The sequence below is a fragment of the Lissotriton vulgaris genome, chromosome 1_1 (assembly GCF_964263255.1).
Source record: "Lissotriton vulgaris chromosome 1_1, aLisVul1.2, whole genome shotgun sequence".
NCBI classification, from domain to species: Eukaryota; Metazoa; Chordata; class Amphibia; order Caudata; family Salamandridae; genus Lissotriton; species Lissotriton vulgaris.
The window spans coordinates 1138887996-1138912873 of record NC_141685.1 but is presented as its reverse complement, the minus strand read 5'-3'; the positions used below and the strand labels follow the sequence as shown (position 1 = coordinate 1138912873).

The window sequence follows — 24878 nt, the reverse complement described above, 5'->3', positions numbered from 1 at the left end:
TTTATTGGGGGTGGGAAAAAGTGTAATTTTTGATTGTTGGTGTTGTGTTATATAATTATTTTGTCTATATATCTAATAAATTATATATATTTTAGACAAAATAATAATTATTTTTTAAATAAAAAGGGTTTGTTAATATTTTAGAGATACTTTTGTTTGTTTTTAGTTTAATAAGTTTTAAATTTTAGATTAGGGTTTTGGCAATCATTCTTAAGTATTCTAGTCCTTTTGTTGTTGGATAAAGTTGGACTTGTTGGTGTAAATATTGGTACATTTGAGCAGTTTGTCGTGATAGTTTGGGTTTTAATTGAAAGACAGATTGCTCCATTCTTAGTTCTTGAAAGCTTTGTTCTTTTTGGATTGCTATTAGGAGTTTGTGTACGGTAGGAGTAGTTCGGCCTGTTGAAGATAGGAAGGCATTATGCCAACCCTCAACTGCGTTGTTTGTTTTTGCTTCTTGGTTTAGGGTTGATAGATATACATTCCACCAAGGGATTTGGAACTTTGGTTGTCGTCTATGGCCTGATCTGTGTAGTCTCCCCACCCAGGTGTCTTCGAAATAGTCTAAAAGGGGAGCTAGTTTTTGTTCATTTTTGGTGTAGAATGGACTTTCTATTAGCATGTTGTAGTGCTCAGCTACGTCTGTGACTGGCACGTATGCTAGGGCTATTAGGTGTTTTATTTGGTATGCGAATGTCATGTTGGTTACATAATCAACACTTAGGGGTCGATTCCGATTCGGGAAAAAAAACGTCTGTACGATTTGTATCCAGAGCCCTCTCCATACGAATCGTACCCATCCGTCCGAGACGCGAAGTACGATCCGTATTCCGTGAATCCGTTCGAATCGTCGCGATCCGTAAATATCACAAGGCTGAAACCGTAAACCGTACGACTCGTACACATACCTTTAGACTCGTACACATGCCGTACAACACAACGAGTAAGATCCGGACCGGGGTATGAGGACGCGATTCGTACGGTCCACGTCAGGTAAGGGCGAGTCGTACGGAAAAGCACACAAACACATACACACCGTACGGTCCGTACCCCCCATGATCGCAGGGGTACGCACTGTACCCCTGCGATCATGGGGTGTATGAGCCATACCCGCATTGTACGATTGGTGTACGAGCCATACCCCCATTGTACGATGGGTGTACGAGCTGTACCCCCATTGTACGATTGGTGTACGAGCCGTACCCCCATTGTACGATCGGTGTACAAGCCGTACCCCCATTGTACGATTGGTGTACGAGCCATACCCCATGTACGATGGGTGTACGAGCGTGGAGAGGTGTGGCTCACTGGTTAGAGGCGGCAGACCCGAGTGCAGAGAACGGCCCGGGACCAGGGTTCGATTCCTGACGCGGCAGGGTCTTGGACCAGGATCAGCGGACTGATAATTCTCGCATCGGTGCCTATTCCGACCAGGGAGCACACTCGGCAACTCTGGGCATTAGCTTGCCTCATCTCCACAACGGCCCCACACAAACGCCGGGGATGCCTGGTTTCACCTTGGAGACCCCCAGGAGGGACTATCTCACAGGGAAAGCCAGGACGGGTTCCCCAGCGGTCTATAGCGCTACGAGGCCTCCGGGTAGCAGTGCGCTTTACAAGACACAACAATTTACAATTTACAATTGTACGATCGGTGTACGAGCCGCACCCCCATTGTACGATCGGTGTACGAGCCATACCCCCATCGTACAATGGGGGTACTGCTCGTACACTGATTGTACATCGGGGGGAAGGCTTGTACACCAATCGTACAATGGGGGTACGGCTCCTACACCCATCGTACAATGGGGGTACGGCTCGTACACCCATTGTACAATGGGGGTACAGCTTGTACACCCCATGATCGCAGGGGTACGGTGCGTACCCGGGAGGGCCGTTCCGTACCTGTTTCGGCACGAGCTCTGCTTTTACGGCTGTTTTCAGCTCCCGTAGAAAAAGGGTTGTACTGTGCATACCCGACACGTATCGTACTTGCTGGGTCGTAAAAACCAGCTGCGAACCATACAGATGTCACATACAGCGGGTTCCGAGGGAGAATCGTACGGAGATTAGAGTTGTACGGTGTCTTGTACGACTCATACGGAGTACGGCTCCTGGTACGAATCGTACTTCGTCGTACGTACGGGGGACGTTGCAGGGTACGATTCGTACGGGAAAAACGCTCCGAACGGCTATTCGGAGTGGTTTTCCCGAATCGGAATCGACCCCTTAGTGTTGATTTTTGTAAATGTCTCCATAGACATTGATTGAAGTGGAAGTAACATCCCTGTATGGATGTGTGAGGGTATATTTTAAGGATCGTATTTATCATGGCTTGTTCAAAGAGAATTATTATTTTTAGGGGAAAGAAGTCTGCTGTTTCTTCTTTTATTTTGTTCAACATTTCTGTGAATGTTGAAGTTTGTTTGTTTAGCAACAAACAATAGATAAATGAAATGCAGGTGTTATGGTATTATCCATGCATTGTATATAATTGGTAGAATGGTTTGGGACATATACTAAAGGTGCCATCCATCATCCATGTTTGGCTTTCTTTTCATTTGTTCATATTGTTTATTGTAGAAAACATAATTATTCTTTTATCTTTATTGTTGTTATCCTAAAAGATAAAAGGTTTGTCATTATGAGTTACGGTAAGGTCAGGGGGAATTATTATCTCTTCAAAAGTTTTAGCTGTTGGTATTGTTGGTCTTGTAGATGTTTTAGTTCTAGTTCTAGTTCTTTTTATAGAAGCTATTGTTGGTAGTTGACCTCTAGCTTCTTTAGGTACTTTAGGAAGTACTTCTTTAAGTATTACACTTGTTGGTAGTTCTGAGGTGCTGCTTAATTTTTTAATATTTTCCATAGTAGATCTAACTTCTATTTCTGATAGATTAGGTTGATGAATGTGTTCTCTTTTATTTATCACACTTGTTTCCCTAGTTGTTGCACGACCATAACATTTATTACTGTAATACTATGTAAATTTCCAATTTTTGTTTCTCTTGAGTGTAAATATACCCCATATAGCATAACAGAAATTTGCCTTTTTGAGATGTAATACATTTTGCATCTTCAGTCATTGTGGATTTCTTATTTCTAAAAAAAATATATAAAATATTATAAGCAAATGTTTTTATTTTTTAGGCATTAGAAATAATATATGCATTTTTAATATATACTTACCAATTATATTTTAGTAAACATTGAATGTAGTTGTGTTCTTCTTTGGTTGATGCTGTTTTGTATGTTAGTGATCTGTGGAAAAAAGTAAATTACATTTTAGTTCATGTTTAAATGTTTTATTGGTTTTAGCATTTTGTAGGATTCAATGTTTTATGACTATCATATTAATTATCTTTTTTAAGCATTTAATAAAAGTATTTACGAACATGGAAAAGTTGTTTCATTAAGTTAACTTTAGAAATTGATAAATATTAAGCATTATTAGTAGTACATGTGTTTTTTAATATATACTTACCAAGTGTTGTTTATTTGCACTTCAATGTTGATGTTCTTGTTCGATTTTTCTGCTTAATTTATTCAGTTGGCTGTGGAAAGAAAGTCATATGTATTTTATGTGTTGATTTTGATATACATTTAGCATTTTTTAAAGACTAGATTTATTTTATTTGTGTTTAAAAAATATGTCAACATTTTTAGAAAATATTAAAAATCAGAATGGCATTTGTTTCATACTTGGAACATTTTAGCTGTTTAGTTGTCATTTATTTAGTGTTTAAGGCATTGGAATAGTATACTTACTTTTTAGATTTGTTGTTTTTGTAGGTAGAAAATGTTCTTCTGTTTTTTGTAGTTTGGTCTGTTGTGGCTATATAGAGAAATAAAAATATAAATTTGTATTTTTGTTTTGATGATGAAAGGCACGTTACAAGTAAATTGTTAGTTTATTTATAAAGTTTTATTTACTTACATTTTGATATTTGTTGTCTCGCTTTCAAATTAGTCCTTAAAGTTGTAGCAGGTGTGGTAGAGTTTCTCCTTTTTTCTTTCCTTGAAGGTTTGAGAGTTTTCAGTTTAGTTCTTTATATAGTGAGTATTTAATTATTTGTTGATTTTTATTGGTAAGTTATATTTAAATGTGTTTCTATTGGTTAATTTGAATTTTTTTCACTTTGTTAATTATGTAAATTGTATGTGAATTTGTAAAGTCGAATTTTGCTGTGTTTTTCTTATTTAATGAAAGGTCTTTTTAAGATATGTTGTTTTTGAAAAGGTACTATATTGTTTATAATTGCTTTATAAATGTTTTTTTTTTAATTTATTGTTCTTTCACAGCAAGGCTGCGGAGAAAACAGAGTATCCAATTCACAATTCCATCATTTTCCACAAGTGTAATATAAAAAAAAGTAAAAAAGAATCAAAGAAAAGCTATTACATCCAAATAATAATTCATTCCTCGTAGTAATCCCTGAACGCACTCCACATTTTTATGCCCAGTCTTTTTTTCCTCAGTCCTTTGATAGAGAAGAGACTCCACTCCAAATTATATAAACTGAGCACTCTGGCATGCCACTGATGGAAGTCCGGTGGTTTTTCCTGTAGCCACTCCGTAGCTATGCACAGACGTGCGACAGTCATTGCAAAGAATATAAAATGACGATGCTGAAATAGTGATTCCGGTATCCTGTCCTTTTGAATTTTACCCATAACAACATTGCTGGAGTAATAACAACAGATGTTCTAAGCACCAAAGATAAAAACTGTCCAAGATCTCCAATATAACCTTGAAGTTTAACACAACTATAAAAAATATGTATTGCCTCAGCATCATTTTCCCCACACCAGAAACACTTGCCTTCGTTTCCCATTCCCCATTTTGCCATTCTTTTAGGGGTGTAATATAAATCCTATAACGTTTTTAAAAACTGGGCTTTCAAATTTGCAGACATTAAGGCCTCCTTACATAATATTAGAAGGTCTTCCACTTCTATTTCTGGGTCTCCTAGTGAATCTCTCCATTTTAGCTTTACTTTTTCTATATCATCATTCTTAACAGACAGTAATAATTGATATGCCACTCCAATTTTAGCAGACCTCCTGATTCCTTCAATGACTTTATTTTGTTCCAACTTCCCTCTTCGCCGATATAAATAATCACGAATTTGTAAGTATTTGAAGAAGAAACTCCTGGGCAGCGAAAAACTGATCCTTCATCTCCTCAAAAGACTTATGAATCCCTTTCTCATTAATCATATCTCCCAGGATCCTAATCCCTTTCCGCTGCCAAATTAAAGCCATTGCGTCAGAAAAGATACCTGGTAGGAGCCTATATGCGCTAAAGGGCGTGTAATACGATACTTTCCCTATCCCCATTATTTTCGCAAACCATTTCCAAACCTTAAACGCCGCCAGCGCTACCTTGAACCTAGTCCGTTTGTAATAGCTCCCATCAATCTCTTTAACTAAACATTGCTTTGCACATGCTCCTAGCTGAATGTCAAAAATATTCGGGGCATTAGCCACATCAGTTCCTGTCTCTCCAGTGATCAAAACCCTCATCCTTAACACTATGGCTGCTAAAGCAATTCCCCTCCTGTGCTGGGAATTGCCATTTTGCTGGTGTCATGACGAGCTCAGCTCGTCATGAGCACAGCTCCAGGCTATCTCATGACGAGCTGAGCTCGTCATGAGCATGGAAGGGGTTAAAAGAAAACAGGTTACATAATACAAATAAAAATCTGGAACCCCCAGTCCTCCCCTCAAATGTGGTAGAGTCATGAAGTTCATTGCCCTTCTGGGTCTTCCTGGGCTCCAGATAAATTTCCCACATCTTGCCTGTAATGCCTGTATTTTATCTTTTGAGACTTCTAACGGTATAGACCGAAATAAGTATAGGACTTTTGGCAGCACATTCATTTTTAAGACATTTGACCGTCCAATATTAGTTAGATATAACCGCTCGGATGTATGACGTTAGGACGCATACTATTACCACGCATACCTTTACAACACGGTATTTACAACGAATACCGTTACAACGCATAGCGCTTTGAGGTGCTGGATAGTGGTAAGTATAATTTTATATTCCAACTCCAGTCCCCGTGGACACTAGGGAAGGTGTTGGATATAAAATTAAACTTATTCCCTATCCTAGAGCGCCCCCCAGCGCAATGCGTTGTAATGGTATGCGTGGTAATGCCTGCGTTGTAATGGTAGTGCGTGGTAAAAAATGCGTGCTAAACGTTGTATACCTAACCGCTCCCATCTATCAAAAGATTGCCTAATTTTAGACATAAGCGTATTCCAGTTAACTTCCACTAATTCAGTCATGTTTGCCCTTAATAGAATGCCTAAGTATGTTGCTTCCTTTACTACCCTACAGTCCTGCCATACTACAGTCTCAGAGCAAAGAATTTGAGTTTTCACCTCATTCAATTTATATCCAGCTACTTTCCCAAAGACCTTCGCCAGCCGCTCGATTTCTTTTATTGCAGTGCCAGGGTTTGTAGTTGTCACCGCAATATCATCGGCATAGGCAAAAAACGAAAAATAATATTCTTCAACTTTATAGGGTGGGATCAAAACATTCCGACTTAGTTGCTCTATAAAAGGATTAATATAAAGGGCAAACAAAAGAGGGGAGCAGGGGCATCCTTGTTGTGTACCATGTGTGATTTTAACAGTGTCCGAAAGAAGGCCATAGCGGAAATCTTAGCCATAGGGTGTAAATATAAAGATTGAATTGCATAAATAAATTTCTGACCTAACCCCATTTCACTCATTAATTTCCACAAAAACCCCCACTGTACACGATCAAACGCTTTTTCCGCGTCAAGCAAAATCAGCGCAAGATCGTTCCTTTTCACAGCAGCTATGTCAAATAAAGAAATGACTTTATTAACATGTTCTACCGTCCCTCTTTTTGGTATAAAACCATGTTGGTGATATGAAACTAAAGAGGTCATGCAGTGAGTTAACCGGTTAGCTAATATTTTAGAGTAAATTTTATTATCCACATTTAGCAATGATATCGGCCCGTAAGAGCCTACTAACACTGGTCGCTTGCCCTTCTTACAGAAAACTGCTATAGTTACTTCAGCCCACGACCTTGGAGGGGAACCAAGCTGAGCATCCTGCATAACTTCTAATAACTCCTCTTTAATATCATTATAAAATTGTATGTAGACCTCACTGGGTATCCTATCAGGACCAGCTGCTTTTCCATTTGCAAGACTTTTCACAGTTTTTCCACCTCTTCCCCCGTGATAGTACCTTCCAACCATTGTGCCACTGTTGGGTCTAGTCTTTTTAAACCCTCTTCTAACATTGCCGCCCAATCTAGTCCACCATCATCCACCCCTTTCTGTTGGTCATATAGCTCTGAATAAAAGTGCTGAAAGATCTTAAGTATTTGTTGTGGATCCGAATGAGCCACCCCCGCAGAGTCCGTCATTTGCACAATATTTCTGGCTGATTCTTTTATTCGCAATTGTACCGCTAATTCTTTCCCTATTGCCTCACCATACTCGTGCTTTTCCATCCTGGATGTTAAAAACCTCCTTGCATTATCTACACTCCAGAATCCTAACACTTTCGCTCTATCCTTTGCGACTGTGTCCTCCAATTTACTTAAGTCGTTCAACCCGCTGATTACCCCCTGCATCAATAATATTTCAGACTGAATTAATTGCTGATATAGTCTATCCAACTCCTGTCTCGCCTTCCTTTGATTCATGGATGAAAATCTAATACATTCCCCCCGGAACCCCGCTTTGAAAGTGTCCCAAATAATGGCCTGCGTGGTAGAGCCCTTATTTTCCTGAAAGAATAGCTTAATCCACTTCCTCATATGATCCCTAAAATCACTATTTGCTACCAGCTTCCTATCCTAAATGTGAAATTCAGCTGTCTAGGTTTAGATAAACCCGCACCTATCTCCAGTACTATAGGAGAGTGATCTGATGAGACCCTAGGGTACACAGTAATTGTCGCTCCTTCTATTACAGAGGTCGGGGCAAAAAAATAATCAAGTCTAACCAATTGTTTGTGAGGGTAAGAATAAAATGTATACCCACTGTCCTGTGATCTTATATGCCCCCACACGTCCACCAGCCCTTGGTCCTGCACTAGATTCTGTAGTGCTTTATATACTTTTGGCTTGCGGCCCCTGTACTTAGTAAACCCATCTCTCAATGAACTATTGGTCAGATTAATATTCATATCTCCGCAAAGCACTACAGGCTGAGACCAGGTGGCTAATTGCAAATTTACTTCAATTAGAACTTCCGGGTAATCTAAATTTGCACCATAAATATTACATAATGTCAACTTTTTACCATGCACACAAAATTCTGCAATTGCCCATCTTCCTTTTTTATCAGCTAGCGTCCTTCCTGATGTTACATTGTTACCCTTACACATAATGGCCACACCGCGTATCAGACTAGACTGTCCCGTAGTGATCACTAATGAAAATCCAAGTTCTTTTAAGACATCTCTTTTTAACCATGGTATGTGAGTTTCCTGCAGACATAATAGATGTGGTGCAATATATCTCAGCTCCGCTGCAACCTTCTGTCTTTTTATAATATTGTTTAGCCCCGATACATTTAATGAGCAGATTTTTAATCGTTTAGAAGCCATTTGTCATATATATAATATACATGAACTTATCCAAAACCATCACAGACATTTTTTCCCCATAGCTCCATAAACAAAAAAAGGAGGAATATAGAATATAGAATCAAACAATCCCAATATATTGGAATACTAACACTAAATAAGACTATAGATTCCTCTATACCGTACTCTTTACGCAGTTTGCTGTGTTCAAGAACATTTTTCCCCCTTTTTCCCCCCACACCCCCCTTGTGCACCTTCCCTGCAACCCCCCAACCCTGAATCCCCCCTCCCTCCCCCCCCAACCCTTCATTGAGGCTTTAGGACTTATGGTCCTGTTGATGCGAGCTAGCCCCCATCTACCTGCCTTCGCCCACGGGCATGTTATCCACTCAAAGCAAAATGTCCCAAAAAATCAGTATTTAAACCGCTGCCATCCGAGAAGGAGCAGTGCAAAAGGAGAAGAAAATTGCAAAAATAACATATATTACTGGCCTAATTAAACATAGCCCATTTTTACACTTCAGTTAACACTTACAGCATATCATATCGAAAAATGTCTTAACCGTTCCCAAAAAAATAAGAAAATCCTATCCCGGTTTATATGTATATATATTAGACCAGTTACATTGTATCCATAAAAGCCTTAGCTGCCAGAGAAGTCATAAAGTAATGGGTACGTTCACTATACACAACTTTCATTTTAGCTGGGAACATCAGATAAGCTTGGGCCCCCTTAGATTGGAAGTTTGGAACTAATTGTCTAAACTGCCATCTTAAATCAACGGATTGTTTACAAAGGTCAGGGCGTACGAAAAAGTCACAGTCAAGAGCACTAACTTTCTTATCTGGTTGTGCTTTAGTGAAAATTTCCTCACGTGCCAGAAAGCTATTAAATGCCACTAACATAGCTCTTGGTTTTTGATCCCGGTGATTTGTTCTGATGTTAAAAGGGAATCGGTGTGCCCTCTCCACCTCCCAATCCCAGTCCCATCTTGTAGACTCAGGAAATGACTTCTTCAGAAGCTCTATCATGAAGCCTCGGGGTCTGACCCCTCCTTGCCCTCCGGAATTTGTAAAAACCTCAAATTGTTTCTTCGTGAGTGGTTTTCTAAATCAATGAGCTTCCAATTGATATCATCCTTATTAGCAAGTTGTGCCTCCAAAGCTTTCTTCTGCTGCAGAAGTTCATCCTCCAAAGTAGAAATGCGGACTTCAGCTTCATTTGCTCTCTCCAGAAACTCAGAGTGTGATTTGGTCAGGCGCCTGACAGAGTTTTGCAACTTTTTATACGAGTTCTGAACTCTCAGACTATCCTGCCTATGCTCATCTCTGTGCAGCATCATAGTCTTGTATATTAACCCGAGTGAGATTTCTTCAGCTTGCTCCTCTCCCGCAAGAGACACTACAGTGGTATCGCCATCCCTTCCTTTAACTCCTTCTAGTTTATCTCCATCCTAAGTTAACCGCAGTCTGCGGACTGTTCCAGCGTCATAAAAGTCTGAGCCCTGGTCTTCTGCTTCAAAACTGCTATGAAGGCTCCCTCCTTCCATACTCATATGTGTGGCATACTGTTGCACAAGATCCTCAGTTGATGACGCTGAGTGTTCTGACAGGGAGTAAAAATCAACGGAGTCTGTACTCTCTATATTCTTGGCCTGGGTAGTGATTAGGTTCACATTTAAAGTCGTTGCTGTTTCTGGCTCTTTTTCCTGCGCACTCTCCCTATCCCCCTCCATCTCTTCTTCTTCAATCAGGTGAGCGCCAGTTGATGTCTCCCCAGCAGACCCATTTGCAATGTCTAATCCATTCATATTTCCAACCTCTTGCCTCCTTTCTTCTTCCGTGCAATCTGTAAAAGCTTCCTGCCTCAGACCGTCTTCTACCCGCTCAATCAATGCCTCCACAGTTTCAATAGATACAGGGTCTTTAACAGAGTCTTTAGCCAAAGCAGACTTAGCAGACTTAGCAGCTTCTTTATTTTTCATTGTAAGAAATAACTCTGGTATACCTTTAGCAAGCTTTGCTGCCTCCAGCTCAGCGTTCTCCTTGTTTTATAAATTAAGCGTGTTTATTTAAAATGTTTTAGTTTATTTAGTATGCTTATTTATTTTTATTGTGATTTTTTCGTTTTAGTTGTGTTTGTTATGTATATAAAAATTATTATGAGTGTGTATTTCATTATTTGCAATTATAGAGTGTAAACCAATAATTTATTTGTATTTTCTAGCTGTCGATATTTATGTATTGTCGATAATATTGATGTCGATATTTTTGTTTACGATATTTTAGATATGTGCAATATTTATTTAAGGCTGTCGATATTATTGATTTCGAAATGTGTGCTTACGATTTTTTTGTGGTCGATATTTGTGTTTAACGAGATTGTTAACTCGATATTTATGTTGTTTGTTAGTTAAATATAGGAGGTCGATTTATTTGTCATCAATATTTAGTACTTGATAATTTTGTAGGTCGATTTTCTTGTTTTCGGTATTTTGTCATAGATTCGGATGGAGTGGGATGGATAAATGTGAAAACTGAAGAAAAAAAGGATAGAAGGAAGGACAGTGTTGGGGAAGCAACAGACGACTCTGGGGTGGGCGAGCAGGAATGTGAGTGGGAAGAAGGAAACCAGGGGTGAGAGCAAGAAAGTACATATACTTTTACGAGTGCTTGAAGCAGAAAACAACAGATTTTCCAGGTGTGGAGATGTTAAGGGATACAAGCCACCCAATCAAAATGCTGGTAAATAAGCCACGCAGCAGGGGAGGGACAAATAGACGAACAGGAAGGTAAGCCAGGGCGCTGTGGCAGGCAGCAGGCGCGTCTGTTAATCCGGGCCCGTGTCGGCCCCTCGGGCGAGGATTGTGTCCTCTCTGCGGTAGCTTCCGGCCAGCGTCCCCAGTGACTGCACACTTCTGGCCGGGCAGACTTGCAGGCAAGCCCGGCGCAGCCAAGGTGTCGAGCCGGGAACTTGCCTTTTTAACCTGTTCTCGGTGCTTGATCCGCACCGGGGTTGCGGCGGATGGTGCCTCCTGGTCTCCTCTCTCGGAGCCTGTCCAGAAATGTCGGGTAAGTGGTTAGGATCGATTGATGGGGTTGCGGTAAACACGGAGCTCCTCAACTAGGCAGCCATTCCGATCGGCTGCTAGCCACGCCCCAGTAATTTATTTCTTAATGGAAAGCTGCACCCGTTTTGCTCCAGACATGGTTCACAATTTATTTAGTACTGAAAATGAATGTATGGCATTTTATTGAATACCACAAAGGAGCATGCACTGGTTTCACCACATAATACAACAAGCATTGAAAATGCAATAGGTCTCGCCCTTGATTAAGTTAAAGCCATTTGCTTTGATAATGGTATTGTATAGCAAAGCAAATGGCTTTATCTTAGTAAAAGGCGAGCCCTATTGCATTTGTATGCTTGCTTTTGGTAGGCACGGGGAGATTAATCAAATTGCCAAGAATCACATGTTGTGAAGTCTACCCCGAGGTTCGAAAATTGGTTCCCAGCTCCAAAGTCGGCGGTCTAGCCATGAGACCACATCCTCTACCCAAGGGATGATGTTCATCCCACTTAAAGTCCTTCATTTAACGAGGAATGTGCTAAATCCCGAGAACCCTGCGACCCTGTCACTTGGGTTTCATTGAAAGAAAATGTATATATCTAAAGGTTTGCTTAGCGTGGACATAATCTGTCGAGTTCGGAGCGCTTTACAACCGGTCAAACAAACGAAACTGTAAGAGTAATGCATACACAGACCTACTGAGCGGGTAACCTTTGACCGGCACCACCACTGGAAGGCGGCACTGAAAGCACTATACAAAAGAGAGTGCCCGGTGGTCATTTTAGGTCATACAACACATCATTGCAAAGCACTACCACCCACTAGCTAGAAAGGACGTGGGGACTGAAGCAGGGTTTGTATTGTTTGAATCGCGCAGACTCCGCAGCCAATGAGCGCTTTCGGGAATCTGTTAGGCTAACCATGATTGGCTGAGATCTTGCTAATCAAACGTCACTTTACACATTACGAGTTCCGCTATCTGCCAAACGAGTGCTTGATATTTAATGCCAATGGATTGGTTGTTAAACGACCCGGAAGTACTAACATTATGGACAAATATCAACCAATTAAAATATCAATAAAGGATCGTGGGCATTAGGCTGAATTTCCGACGGTCCGTGTAAGTACTTAAGTGTTCGATGTATAGGTATCAATTCAACACTTCGTCTGAGTTCTATGTTTGTTTTTTTATAGGCTTTGATAACAAGAACTTGGCCGAGGGGCGTAGAGAACTTAACAACAGACCACTTTACATGAAACATTCACTTTTTAAATATGGTAATGGTTTTATTAGATTTCGAAACCAGTTTTCCTTGAACCTGCGGTTAGTACTGATTGTAGTTCTTGATGAGGTTTTTTTTCTCCCAACCCTAGCCGTGACTTTTGCACCTAGTCCATGCCGCAGTTTCCGAATCCGACAGAATGTGGTCGGACGGCTAGATTGCGGAATTTGGTGCTGGAAACCAGGGTTCGAAACGCTGGGTTGCGTCCACAATTCTGGGCAAATCACCTAATCTCCCCGTGCCTGAATCTGTCCTTGTGTAACGTGACCGGTACTGATGTTAAATGCTCCAATACCTTCGGGTCGAGCTCGCGCTATATAAATCTGCATTAAAAAAAAAAAAATCCGGAAACCCTGTGATTTTAGACTTAGGCGGAGGATACTGTTCTTGCTCAACTTTGTACTTCAAGCCCGACCGGATTTTGACTGCGATTTCTGCATTCGAGGACACATATGCTACTAGATGCGAACACAGACCTTAAATCGGTTTTGGATCTCCTACAGTTCGTGCAGTCTACACATAGTACTGTGAATTCCAGATTTCATATCGGCTGTGGCTATTGGAAGTTATCTATGTTCAAGGTCTTTTTCTAGCAATGAGTACATTTATTTGCTGATTAATTAAAATCGTTGCAAAGTCAAACCAAACAGGAAGGTTAAAAATAGTTGCTTAAAACATTGTAAACAAAAAAAAACTCATTGTTGAAACATCATGCTGTGCAAAAGAAAAGTCCTCATAAATTGAGACCGAAAGTCCATTAAAGTGCTCAACGGCTAAGTGTGCCCGGTGTATACAGGTGTATTTATGCCAACTTCTGGTTAGGAGTCACTGTATGATATTTTCACTGTGTGATATTTTATTTTATATTGCACAGTTACTTAAAACCATTTACAATACATCATAAAAAGAAAGGCAGACCTAAAAAAATCATTTGTATACGAAACTTTCAAAATCAGTATATAAAAACTCAATATATATATTAATATTTGCATCTGTGAATAAAAACAGCAAGCATATACCAGTGTGTCCACAATAGTGACTTGCTTGCTTAAGTTAAGATATTATAGTTATTAAAATGATGTCTTATCCATCTGGTTTGTGGGGCAAGTTGGCTTTTTGGTCTAAGGTGACTTTCATCATGCCTGACCCTTCATTTTCCGAAAGCCTGTTTCAAAGCTTGGCCATGTATTTCCCAAACTTGGCCAGGTCTGTTGGAAGGGTACAGGAGAAAAGTACCAATACGGCTTCTTTTACTGTTCGAACCCCGTGTCGTAGCCAGATTTGTTTTAAAAAGATCTGTCGGGGCAGGAGCATCTCAGGGCAACAGTGAATCATGTGTAACAGAGATTCGTTTTTATAGTTGCATCTTATTTTGTGTTCCAGGGACCTCCACCCAGGGTTTTGCTCTTTGATTTGTAGGGGCACTAGTTTGGCCCATATGATGTTTTTGAGTGCTTTCCTTCCAAGTGCTTGGCTGAGGTAGGGCTGTGTTTTATGCCCTTTATATGATGTTGACAACCCGGGTGGGCCCCTTTCTGTTACGAATTCCGCTAGATCATTTGTTATTGACGAATAAAGACACTGTTTGTTTATTGCATTTTTAATCGCCAGATAGCTTGTTGGTGCATCTTTCCAGTTTTCAATTGCAAGCCCCAACGTTTCAACTGCTTTTTCCTTGTAGCTATGCCACGTGTTAGCGGTATCTCCGTAAATTGGCTTCAGCATACTTTTTAAACTTCCAGCTGGGGCAGTTAAAACTTGGTAAAAGTATTTAGCATGTGTACCCAAGCATTCCTTACTTTGTTGCTTTAGGCCAAACTCCAAACGAATTAGACTGTGACGAGTGTATTTGGGAAGTTTAAAAATACGTTTGTAGGCCTGGCATTGTACTTTATCCAACGTTGCCTCCATTTTGCCTCGGAGCGCCTGTTGTTTATATCCTGCGGTTTCCCTGATCTTGGCTTGTAGAACCTTTCTAATGGGAGCTGACATTGGGCTCTGCATGAGCTCATTTAGTTTGCATATCGAAAAAATTATTGCTTGTGCTCTGGCCTTCATTTTGTGCGTATGTAATGCAGCTTTGCCAGTTTCACTTAGCCAGCACCCAAGATAGTTATATGAGCGCGTGGTTGTGATGATTTCCTTCCCCAAGTGCCATTTCAGTGAGGCTTTTTTGGGGAACTTTTGTTTTTGCACGTTGATTATGAGCTCGTTGATTGGTTAGGAGTCCTCAGAAATTTGTGAACTGGAGAGGGATAGGTTTGTTCGGGTGAAAGTTTAAGGACCAGGGGCCCTTTCATTGAGGGTTGTGCATTAGCTTGTAATAAGGTATAGCTGCCTAGGTTGGCTGACTAGTTCGTTACTTTGTCAATTGTGTTCATGCCTGTAGGCGCATTTCCTTATCTAGTGTAGCAGAATGTGCTGATAATATTTTGTTCGCTTACAATCGGAACTTGGCGGTCCTGCAGGAAAGCTGGATCCATTTACTATTCGATAATGTCATCGCTGCACTACGGCAGGATCTTATCTTGAGTGCCCGAAAGGTAGGGCAGAGTAATTTCTGTCTGAGTTGATTAACTGCAGGGCAGATGCACAGAAGATGTAATAGGCTTTCGTCAAATTGGCCACATAAACGAGAAAGGGAGTTCGGCCAGCTTTGTTTGCAGACGGGACCTGATATTTTGAGGGAAAAGTTCCCATGCAAATTAATGGACAAAGAAAAAAATGCTGGATGGTTTGAGAAATATGGCACGTAAGTTATGGTGGGGAATCCCAGTTAGTGTAAGATTGTAAAACTGTCCAGCCATGCTTGTTCCCCGCCATATCTGTTTTATCGAGTGTCCAAGATTTTAGCTTGGCTGGCGATTTTTTTTAAATGCTGTGAAGCTGGTATTTCACTTTCAGGCGTTGGAGAGGTTAAGGGTTGTTAACGCTTGGTGGAGCACAGTTGGCCAGTCTTTATTATAAATATGCTGGCTTTCCATTTCAGACCAGCACAAGGTAGCCAATGACTCGGGTGGTGCAGCTCTCATCTTCCAGAACGATTTGATTGTTGCAGCCATCCTTACTGGGAGTTGGTGAAAAAGCCCGAATTCCAGGCGCACTTGTGCTTAAGGTATGTGTTGTGGTAAGTAAAAGATGCGTTTGAACAGACTGTAATTGATTGAGAGTGGTTTACATCTTTGCCCTTGAGAAGTTCCGAACTGTAGGTCAGCGAGGGTAGATAATTGCCCCAATGATTTGCAACAAGTATAGCTGAGACATGCTCTCCATTTTTTTTTTTTTTTTAGATTGAAAGCTAAATATAGCTTGTTGGCTAGAGCCCTTCGCTCTGACAGGTGCTTTTTGAAATTTAATCTGAAGTAAATTTCCACCCCTAAGTATTTGTAGGTGCTGACCTGGTCGATCCTGACCCCTGCTGCTTTCCATTTGAACTTTTTGTTTTTCTGGCCATTTTTCAATGTTTTGCTGCGATGTAACTTCAAGCCTGATAATTCCGTGAAACTAGGGAGGGCAGTAATTTGGCTGCATAAGACAATATCGTCTGCATACTGTAGAGTGCGCACTGGTCTGCTTGTAAATTTTGGTGGATTACTCAACTTCTGAAAGCCAGGCATCCATGTCTGCTGTATAAATGTTAAAGAGACAGGGGGCAAGGACCCATCCTGGTTTTTGGCCTATGAGCAATGAGATCTGGTTACCTTGGTCTGGTTGATTCTGGGGTTTCTAGATATGGCACATGCTGGAGATTCTGGTATAATCAGCTGGGTATTAATTTTTTATCCAAGGGTGTAGTCAATTTTTTTGGGAGGAGGGGGCTGGTTTGGGGAGGGCAGAGTTAGGGTCTAGCTTGGCTCTGTGAGCCAAAGCCCGAGCAGAGCCATAAAAGATGGAATTCACGCAATAAATATCCAGAAAAAATATCATAAAGACCTTAAAATGAAATGTATGTTTCAGTATTCCTCAGGGTCTCAAGTATACACAGTTATATAACTACATTGAGAGACATTTATTGAAAGTAATTTTTTTGAAAAATGAAACATTCAGAAATATTCCTATGTCCTGACAATGTTGCAACGAGTAACTCAAAATGTGTCAGTTTGTCATGTTTTCTATTTATTTAGCCTAAGCTCTTAATAAATGTAAAACAATATTTTTTTATTTTAACCATATACGTAAGGTTTTTGTAGAGCACAGATTATGTACTGAATTACTTGACTGTGTTCTCACACTGGATGGTTAAGGAAAGTGATACATAGTAAAGAAATGGGCTGTGTATCACACAATTTGCTCAAGTGGCAAATTAGAATGTGAATCCAAGATAGCATATTGTGCATTTCAGAGATTGCTTACAATCTTTTCTTTTCCGTTTAACACCAAAGGGCAATGTTTTGTGCTCAGTTATTTAAGTATTGGTATTCAATAGGTGTTAGTACCCGAGTTAAAAACAAACCTTTATCACACCTTAAATCAAACTGACGTTATACATACGTATATACGTGTGTGTAGTCACAAGATTTAAAGGTGGGGTTTTCTGTTTTGAATGTTTATACAGACACTGAAGGTCAAACATAGTGACAGAACATGGCTGTCTCCATTCACACTGCAACTAACAAGCGTCTCCTTGAAGAGCTGCAACCTACAGAGCATACTCTGCCTGTGCCATGAGACCCATTTGTTTTGCCAATTATTTAATTGTGTTCATTAAGGTGTTGAGCCTCTCCTAAAATCTTTAATTTTCTAAAGTTGGGCAGTCCACATTAACATAAAATAACATTTCCTGTTTTCCCTTTAGCTGCTAGCTCGCCTGACTGAGTTTACGTCTCAGTTTACAGCGCTTTAAGAAGACAGACGATGTGCTGCAACATGACTTAAGAGAGACATGTTCTGTCTGCAACAATTTATTCTTCAGTTGCCATCTCAGAATCTAGGAGAAGGGTTGGTTGTTTGGAGAAGGAAATGTTTGCTGTGTCCCCATTCCAAGATCTAGTGGCAGCAATATAAATCCCCCTTATGCCTTCACGGTTTCTACTCCTGTGGTTTTATCAGCTTTAGGCTCTGCATCCAGGTTCTAACTCAGGATTTTCTGTTTAGCAAAATATGTGAGTTCCTAAACTTCTGAAGCTTGTATCAACTGAAGATTCGGAATAGGGTAATGGCTTTGAGTTCTGGGTCTGGTATTTGTTTTAATTCTGGCATGGACTAGGCTCTTTTTCCTGTTGACAGTCATGATACCGAGTGGCCTTTGAGCCAGGCATGAGTAAGTTCTGGAGGTACTACCATTATGGAGCACATCCAGTTTTAGCGGTGGATTATATAATGTGTTCTTGGCTGTGGGTTCTAGTTTTGTTTGTGAGTTATAGATCTGGTGTCTGTTGTGAGTTTTGATACCGGAAGTCAGTACTGGATCTAGATCCAAATTTGGATTCAAAATCTTGTACTGGCTGTGGTATTAAGCTGGCTGTCTTTGGCTATGTGCTGCTTGTTCGTTATGGCTCTGGTACAAGATTTAGGCACTACATTTGGTAGTTGCTGTGTGTTCTGGAACTGGCACCGAATTAAAGTTAGTGCAGTGTCCTTAGATTATGAATCCTCATACTACTTTTGCACGAGTAGAAGCTGGGGGCTGTAGATTAGCTGTTGTTTTGGGGATTTTTTTCTGGGTTAAGGATTCTGATCTATAACCTGTTTAGAGATTTTATACTGAATACAGCATATTTGGTAAGTGATATGACAGTATGATTTCAAGGACACCTCCGAAGTAATGCAGATACTTCAGGTTGTGCTTAATGCGTCAGCACTGCTGGCAAAAGTTTGATATTTAAGTTAACAAACCCACCCTTTCGACTCCCCTAGAGCTGAATTGCTGTAGCTTCTGCTTAACGGTCAAGGTTTCATCTTGGTGTACTGATGTCTGCTCCACTAGGGTAGGGCATCAACTGCATATCTGAAGCCAGGCAGAGGTCGGCATGTTCACGTAGAATACTGATTTACATTTACAGAGTACATACAGTAATATGCAGGCTAAGTAGTCCATAGGAAGCTCTCTGCTTACCTGTATGTAACCAAGGATAATGGTCACATGAGTTATGTGGTTGACTGTAAGACCGCCATTCCTTATTCTCTATCTTCTGTGGTGCAGACTAAATGGAAAGTCTACAGTAGTGAATGACTTAAATCACATTCACTTACGTTAGGTGGAAAGCTGCATGACTCCCACACGGCACCATCTCTAAATAATGATGTAGTTGAAACCATTATGTAGATGTCCTGGTGCTAGTACCTCACAGAACTTTCTTTACTTTCAACTTTCTTTCCATGGGATTACACACTATGGCAACTACATATTTGAGAAAAAAACTGAAATGGAGGCACGGGAAAGGCACTCTAGTAAAGGTGTTAAAAAAAAAAAAAATAGTAAGCAGAACAACACCAAACAGAATTTAGGCAAATAGTCGATGCAGGGAGATCAAGAACTATCCGGTAAAAAAGTGGTGACCTCGAAAGGCAAGCTTGTCTAGGCATTCAGCCTCCATGTCTGTGTGTTCAGGCATGACTTAACGCAAAAAACTCTACTGGTGCTGCAAGTCAACAAAAGTGGGGTGAGGGAAGGCAAGGAGAATGGCATCGGCTGGTAGAAATCTTTGGGAATGTTAGTAGTGCAGTTGTGTGCACGTAGGGATTTTCCACTGTAAAAGTCGTAAAGCTGAAAAAACCCACACCAAAAATGCCACAGCACCTCCACTTGCTTGGGCTAGATGGAACGTTGATGACCTTTTCCTTTAGGTTACATGTCAGGATGCTCGCAAACAACACATAGATTGATGATAGAGTAGGCAGTGTGCGCAGATGCATTATCAATTCTAGCGAGTTGAAGTAAAGAGACATCTCAAAGGATAATAATTTCGTGAAACAAATAATCAGAAGGTTGGTTTATAGGAGACCTTAGGAGAACATGTTATAAGAGCACAATAAGGTGGGAAAAAGGTATCAGGCCTCGAGAAATCTACTCGCCCATTAGATATGGCGAGTCCTGTTTTAACAGGGTGATCTATATTTAGGACCTACTCGCCACTTCTGGCGAGCTGACAAACAGGAGTTCTGTTCACTCAGAAAGTGAAGATGCATTAAAGAGTCCTTTAAATCTAGCTTTCTTCTTGTCACATTTATTCTGCGTTCAGAGACAGAGGACAAAATTCAGTTTATATCTACAGTTACTTTTCTTTCTCAGAATGCAGAGTTCGAGGATTTTGTAAAGTCAACTGTCTTACCAATTTCCTGTACAAAAAGCGTGAAATGAAAGGCTGTAGGAAGTCATGTTTTATTTTAACAAACATTTAAATAGCTAAAAAAGTGAACTGTAAAAACATTTCAAAATAAATTTCAATAGTCATGAAAGCCTTTGTTTTGTAATTCTGTTTGATGAAAAAATAATGTTTTAATTGGATGAAAACAAATCAGAACACTTTACTTGGTGATGTGTAAATGAAAAATATGTTTGCTGATACTGAGAAACATTCCTGTCCTGGTGGCAAAGTGATTAGTAAACTAAGACACAAGTCAGGGGTCATGTGTACCCTATATGTAAGCTAGATTTTTATTATGCATGGGGCAAACATTTAGTATATTTAATCAAACCAAATAGGTTTTTTTTACAGCAGGAATGCTGAACTCACATATTGGCAGGTGCTCTCATGTGATAATGAAGAAAAAAGTGGCTCTGCAAATAATATTTACCTAAGATCACTTAATGAGACCAGTTTATGGGTCAAGGACATTACAGTTGGATCGACTAGATTGTTCAAGTTACTAGACCTGCAGGTCTAGTAAAAAATTTATGATCTTTTCAGACCTGGATATTGTGCTGATATATTCAAATGTGAATTATAAAACTAGTAGGATATGCAATGTGAAAATATGACCCATTTTCAAGTAAAAGAATCGGGAGGGATTTTTCTGCCATCCTGGACTGAGAAGCGTGAGTAAGAGCCTATGTATGACAGCAACTTAGCCTTTTTTTATCAGTAACATCTGTAATCGTCCTGAGGAAGGTAGGTGTAAAGAAAAAATTACTATCAAATGCCGCTCCAGTACCTTTTTAGGTCTCTGCTGTCGAAAGCAGCGCATGCGCTGCTCTCGGCATTCAAGAGCTTCTTGGAATCAATACAGATTCAGAAGCTCTCGGAGGCGGAGTTAAAGGCCCACCCATCTTTTTAATTGGCCAGCATCATCTTCTATGCAAAACGCTGCCTTCCGATTGCAAAGGAAGCTTCTTAGTCCCGCCTTGTTTCCGCCTTGTATCCTCTTGGCCCCGCCCACCGGTATTCGATCTCTCACTTGCGGCGTGACGCACTCTGCTTTGTTAGCTGAGACGCACCATGTTTTTCACACAACGCCGACAGCGTGTTGTTGAAGGGCAGTCAAACCGATCCCGAGTAATATGATCCATGTCCCGCAAAGCCACTGCTGTGCCTCCTCCCCATTCCCACTCCTCCTTTTGTTTACATGCAGCGGGCTTTATCCGCCCTCCCCTCCCCAATGTCCGTGTCTTATCGACCCTCTGTTGTCCATGCCCCTTCAAAAACGCTAATGCTATTTCCCGGTCTGCTGGCGCCATGGGCGGGCACGGCTGGCAGGATAGTTTCACTTTATTCACAGCCAGCAGGCTTTGAGCCTGCCGCTGCAGCTCTCAAAATGCGGCTGCTGGCCCAGCCGGCGAAATGATTCGACCGTGCTGGTGGTGGTGCATGAGCATGATGACTACTGCCTCAGCTACTGCCTGAAGGTCAGAAGCTCAGGAGTCAGTGTCTGATCCAGACAGCGGCAGCGGCACTGCCCGGTGCTGTCTGTGGTGCCACGGCAATCGTCACACCTGTACCATGAATGGGAACGGTGCTGACATGACAGAGTAAGTGAAGTGTTTCTTTTTGTCTTCCGGACCGGCAGGCATTTTGGCAACTTGCACCCTGCATGCGGCACCCCATTTAAACTATGAATCCCCTTTCCCCCCAACCTACCTTCCTTCTCTTTTGAAATCCCACTGCACTTTGAATTTGCAGTGCAAAGTTGTTATGACGTGCATCAGTCAGTGCAGCATTGTTGGCGGAAGAGTAAACCTTCCTAACTCTGGGTGGGAGTAAAGTATGCTTCCGGACTCGACCGCCAGGGGCGTAACAAACGCCCCCGCAGTGCAGGGGGCCCCCTCAGCCCTGAGTAGGCGAAGGGGGCCCCTAAGCCTTGAGTAGGTGAAGGGGGCCCCCTCAGCTCCTCGGTGGATATCAGATCTGTGAGTGAGAGGCTCTGAAGCAGGTGCAGGCTGTCTGCAGCCTGCTCTGAGCCCCTCCGCTCTGACCCAGGACTGAAGAGAAACAATGTTTCAACTTATATTGTTCCTCTTCAGTCAGAGTCAGAGCCACGAGCTGGAAAGAGGATGGGGGTGGGGGCGCGGGGGGGGCAGGGGCAGGGGCAGAGACCGCATTCTCCACGGCAATGCTCATGTGAGAAGGGACGAGGCAGCAAAATGGTGCCCTCCGGTAAGAGCACACTTGTTAGAAGGAACACTACTTTGTGTCTGCCCTCAGTCAGGCGTGTTTAGTAATTGAGCTCAGTGTGCCAAGTTGTGTTTGTGTTGCTCTGGTTGCAGATGAGAGGCGGGGACATTATAGTGTGAAGGTGGCTGACTGTTCTGGATGCCTGCGGTTGGGCGCTTGTTCCCACCTTCTTATATATTTGTTGACACAAGTAACTCTCAACAAGGACCAATAACAAGGAAAGGGTGCTGCGCTGCAAAGAGGGTTGAGTGAGTCTTATGGCAAACATCGCTATATTTGTTGAAGATGTCTTGGGTCTTGATCGCCTTATTTGGACTTATTAAAAGTAATGTGCCATGGTAGAGCAATACACCTTGTTTGCTGTCCCAACAGACAGTGGAGAGAGTGAGAGTGGAGAGAGAGTGGACAGCTTGGAGAGAGAGAGTGGAGAAAGTGAATGGAAAGAGAGAGAGAGTGAAGACAGAGAGTGGTCAGAGAGTGGCGAGAGTGAAGAAATTGGAGAGAGAGAGTGGAGTGAGTGGAGAGAGAGTGGAAAGAGAGTGGAAAGAGAGTGGAGAGAGAGAGTGAGTGGAGAGAGAGAGTGAGTGGAGAGAGAGAGTGAGTGGAGAGAGAGAGTGAGTGGAGAGAGAGTGGAGAGAGAGCGAGAGTGGAGAGAGAGCGAGAGTGGAGAGAGAGCGAGAGTGGAGAGAGAGCGAGAGTGGAGAGAGCGCGAGAGTGGAGAGAGCGCGAGAGTGGCCAGAGCGCGAGAGTGGCGAGAGCGCGAGAGTGGCGAGAGCGCGAGAGTGGCGAGAGCGCGAGAGTGGCGAGAGCGCGAGAGTGGCGAGAGCGCGAGAGTGGCGAGAGCGCGAGAGTTGGGTGAGCGAGAGAGTGGAGAGAGCGAGAGAGTGGAGAGAGTGGAGAGAGACAGTGGAGTGAGTGATAGTGGAGTGAGTGACAGTGGAGTGAGTGACAGTGGAGTGAGTGGAGAGAGGGAGAGAGAGAGTGGACGAGAGAATGGAGAGAGAGTGGAGAGAGAGAATGGAGGGAGACAGTAGAGCGAGTGGAGAGAGAGAGCGTGGAGAGAGAGAGCGTGGAGAGAGAAAGTGGAGAGAGTGTGGAGGAAGAGAGTGGAGAGGTTGTAGAGAGAGAGTGGAAAGAGGGAGAGACAGAGTGGAAAGAGGGAGAGACAGTGGAGAGGTTGGGGAGAGATTGGAAGGAGAGAGACAGTGGAGAGAGAGTGGAGAGGTTGGGGAGAGAGAGTGGAAAGAGAGAGACAGTGGAGAGAGAGTGGAGCTTGGGGAGAGGGAGTTGGAAGAGAGAGAGACAGTGGAGAGAGAGTGGAGAGAGAGACAGTGGAGACAGAGTGAGACAGTGGAGATAGAGAGGACAGAGTAGAGAGATAGAGAGTGGAGAGAGAGGGTGGAGAGAGAGTGGAGAGTAGAGAGACTGACTGACTGACTCAGAGACTGAATACTGACTGGCCGAGAGACTGACAGAGAGAGAGAGAGAAAGACTGGCTGACTGAGAGAGAGAGACTGACTTACTGACAGAGACTGACTGACTGAGGTAGAGAGATACTGACTGAGAGAGAGAGACTGACTGACTGAGAGAGAGAGAGAGGCTGACAGAGAGAGGCAGAGGCTGACTGACTGAGATACAGAGAGACTGGGAGACTGACAGAGAAAGAGAGACTGACTGAGAGAGAGAGAGACTGACTGAGAGAGAGAGAGACTGATTGAGAGAGAGACTGACTGACAGAGAGAGACTGACTGACAGAGAGAGAGACTGACAGAGAGAGACTGACTGACATAGAGAGACTGACTGACAGAGAGAGAGACTCACTGAGAGAGACTGGCTGACTGCGAGAGAGAGAGAATGACTGACTGAGAGAGACTGACAGAGGGAGGGAGGGAGAGACTGTCTGGAAGACTGACTGAGAGAGAGGGAATGACTGACTGAGAAAGACTGACTGACTCAGAGAGAGAGACTAGGAGAGAGAGACTGAGAGACTGACTGACTGAGAGAGAGACTGACTGAGAGAGAGACTGACTGAGAGAGAGACTGACTGAGAGAGAAACTGACAGAGAGAGAGAGAGACTGACTGAGAGAGAAACTGACAGAGAGAGACTGACAGAGATAGAGAGTGACAGAGAGAGAGAGACTGACAGAGAGAGAGAGAGACTGACAGAGAGAGACTGACAGAGAGAGAGAGAGACTGACAGAGAGAGACTGACAGAGAGAGAGAGAGACTGACAGAGAGAGAGACTGACAGAGAGAGAGACTGACAGAGAGAGAGACTGACTGACAGAGAGACTGACTGACAGAGAGACTGACTGACAGAGAGAGAGACTCACTGAGAGAGACTGGCTGACTGCGAGAGAGAGAGAATGACTGACTGAGAGAGACTG

At 42.2% G+C, this 24878-nt stretch overlaps 1 protein-coding gene and 1 long non-coding RNA gene across 10 annotated transcripts in view; one reads left to right on the top strand and one right to left on the bottom strand.

Annotated features, from left to right (window-relative positions):
• Positions 1-24878, top strand: part of NABP2 (nucleic acid binding protein 2) — a 172317-nt gene that overhangs the window by 90990 nt on the left and 56449 nt on the right. For 3 of the 9 annotated variants that reach the window (XR_015309595.1, XM_086963865.1, XM_086963855.1), the window contains exons 1-2: positions 12658-12777; positions 15930-16055. The exons of 1 other annotated variant lie outside the window; for it this stretch is intronic. The gene's annotated coding sequence lies outside the window, so the exon portion shown is untranslated. Of the gene's footprint in view, positions 1-12657; positions 12778-15929; positions 16068-24878 lie in introns of those variants that run through there. 5 more of the 9 variants (XM_086963868.1, XM_086963856.1, XM_086963859.1 and 2 more) reach the window with 4 other exon arrangements.
• LOC147748791 (uncharacterized) lies at positions 3187-3814 on the bottom strand. Its single transcript, XR_015299727.1, has 3 exons — positions 3766-3814; positions 3482-3551; positions 3187-3258 (listed from the first exon to the last, which is right to left on the bottom strand). It is a non-coding gene; the product is annotated as an uncharacterized LOC147748791 (long non-coding RNA).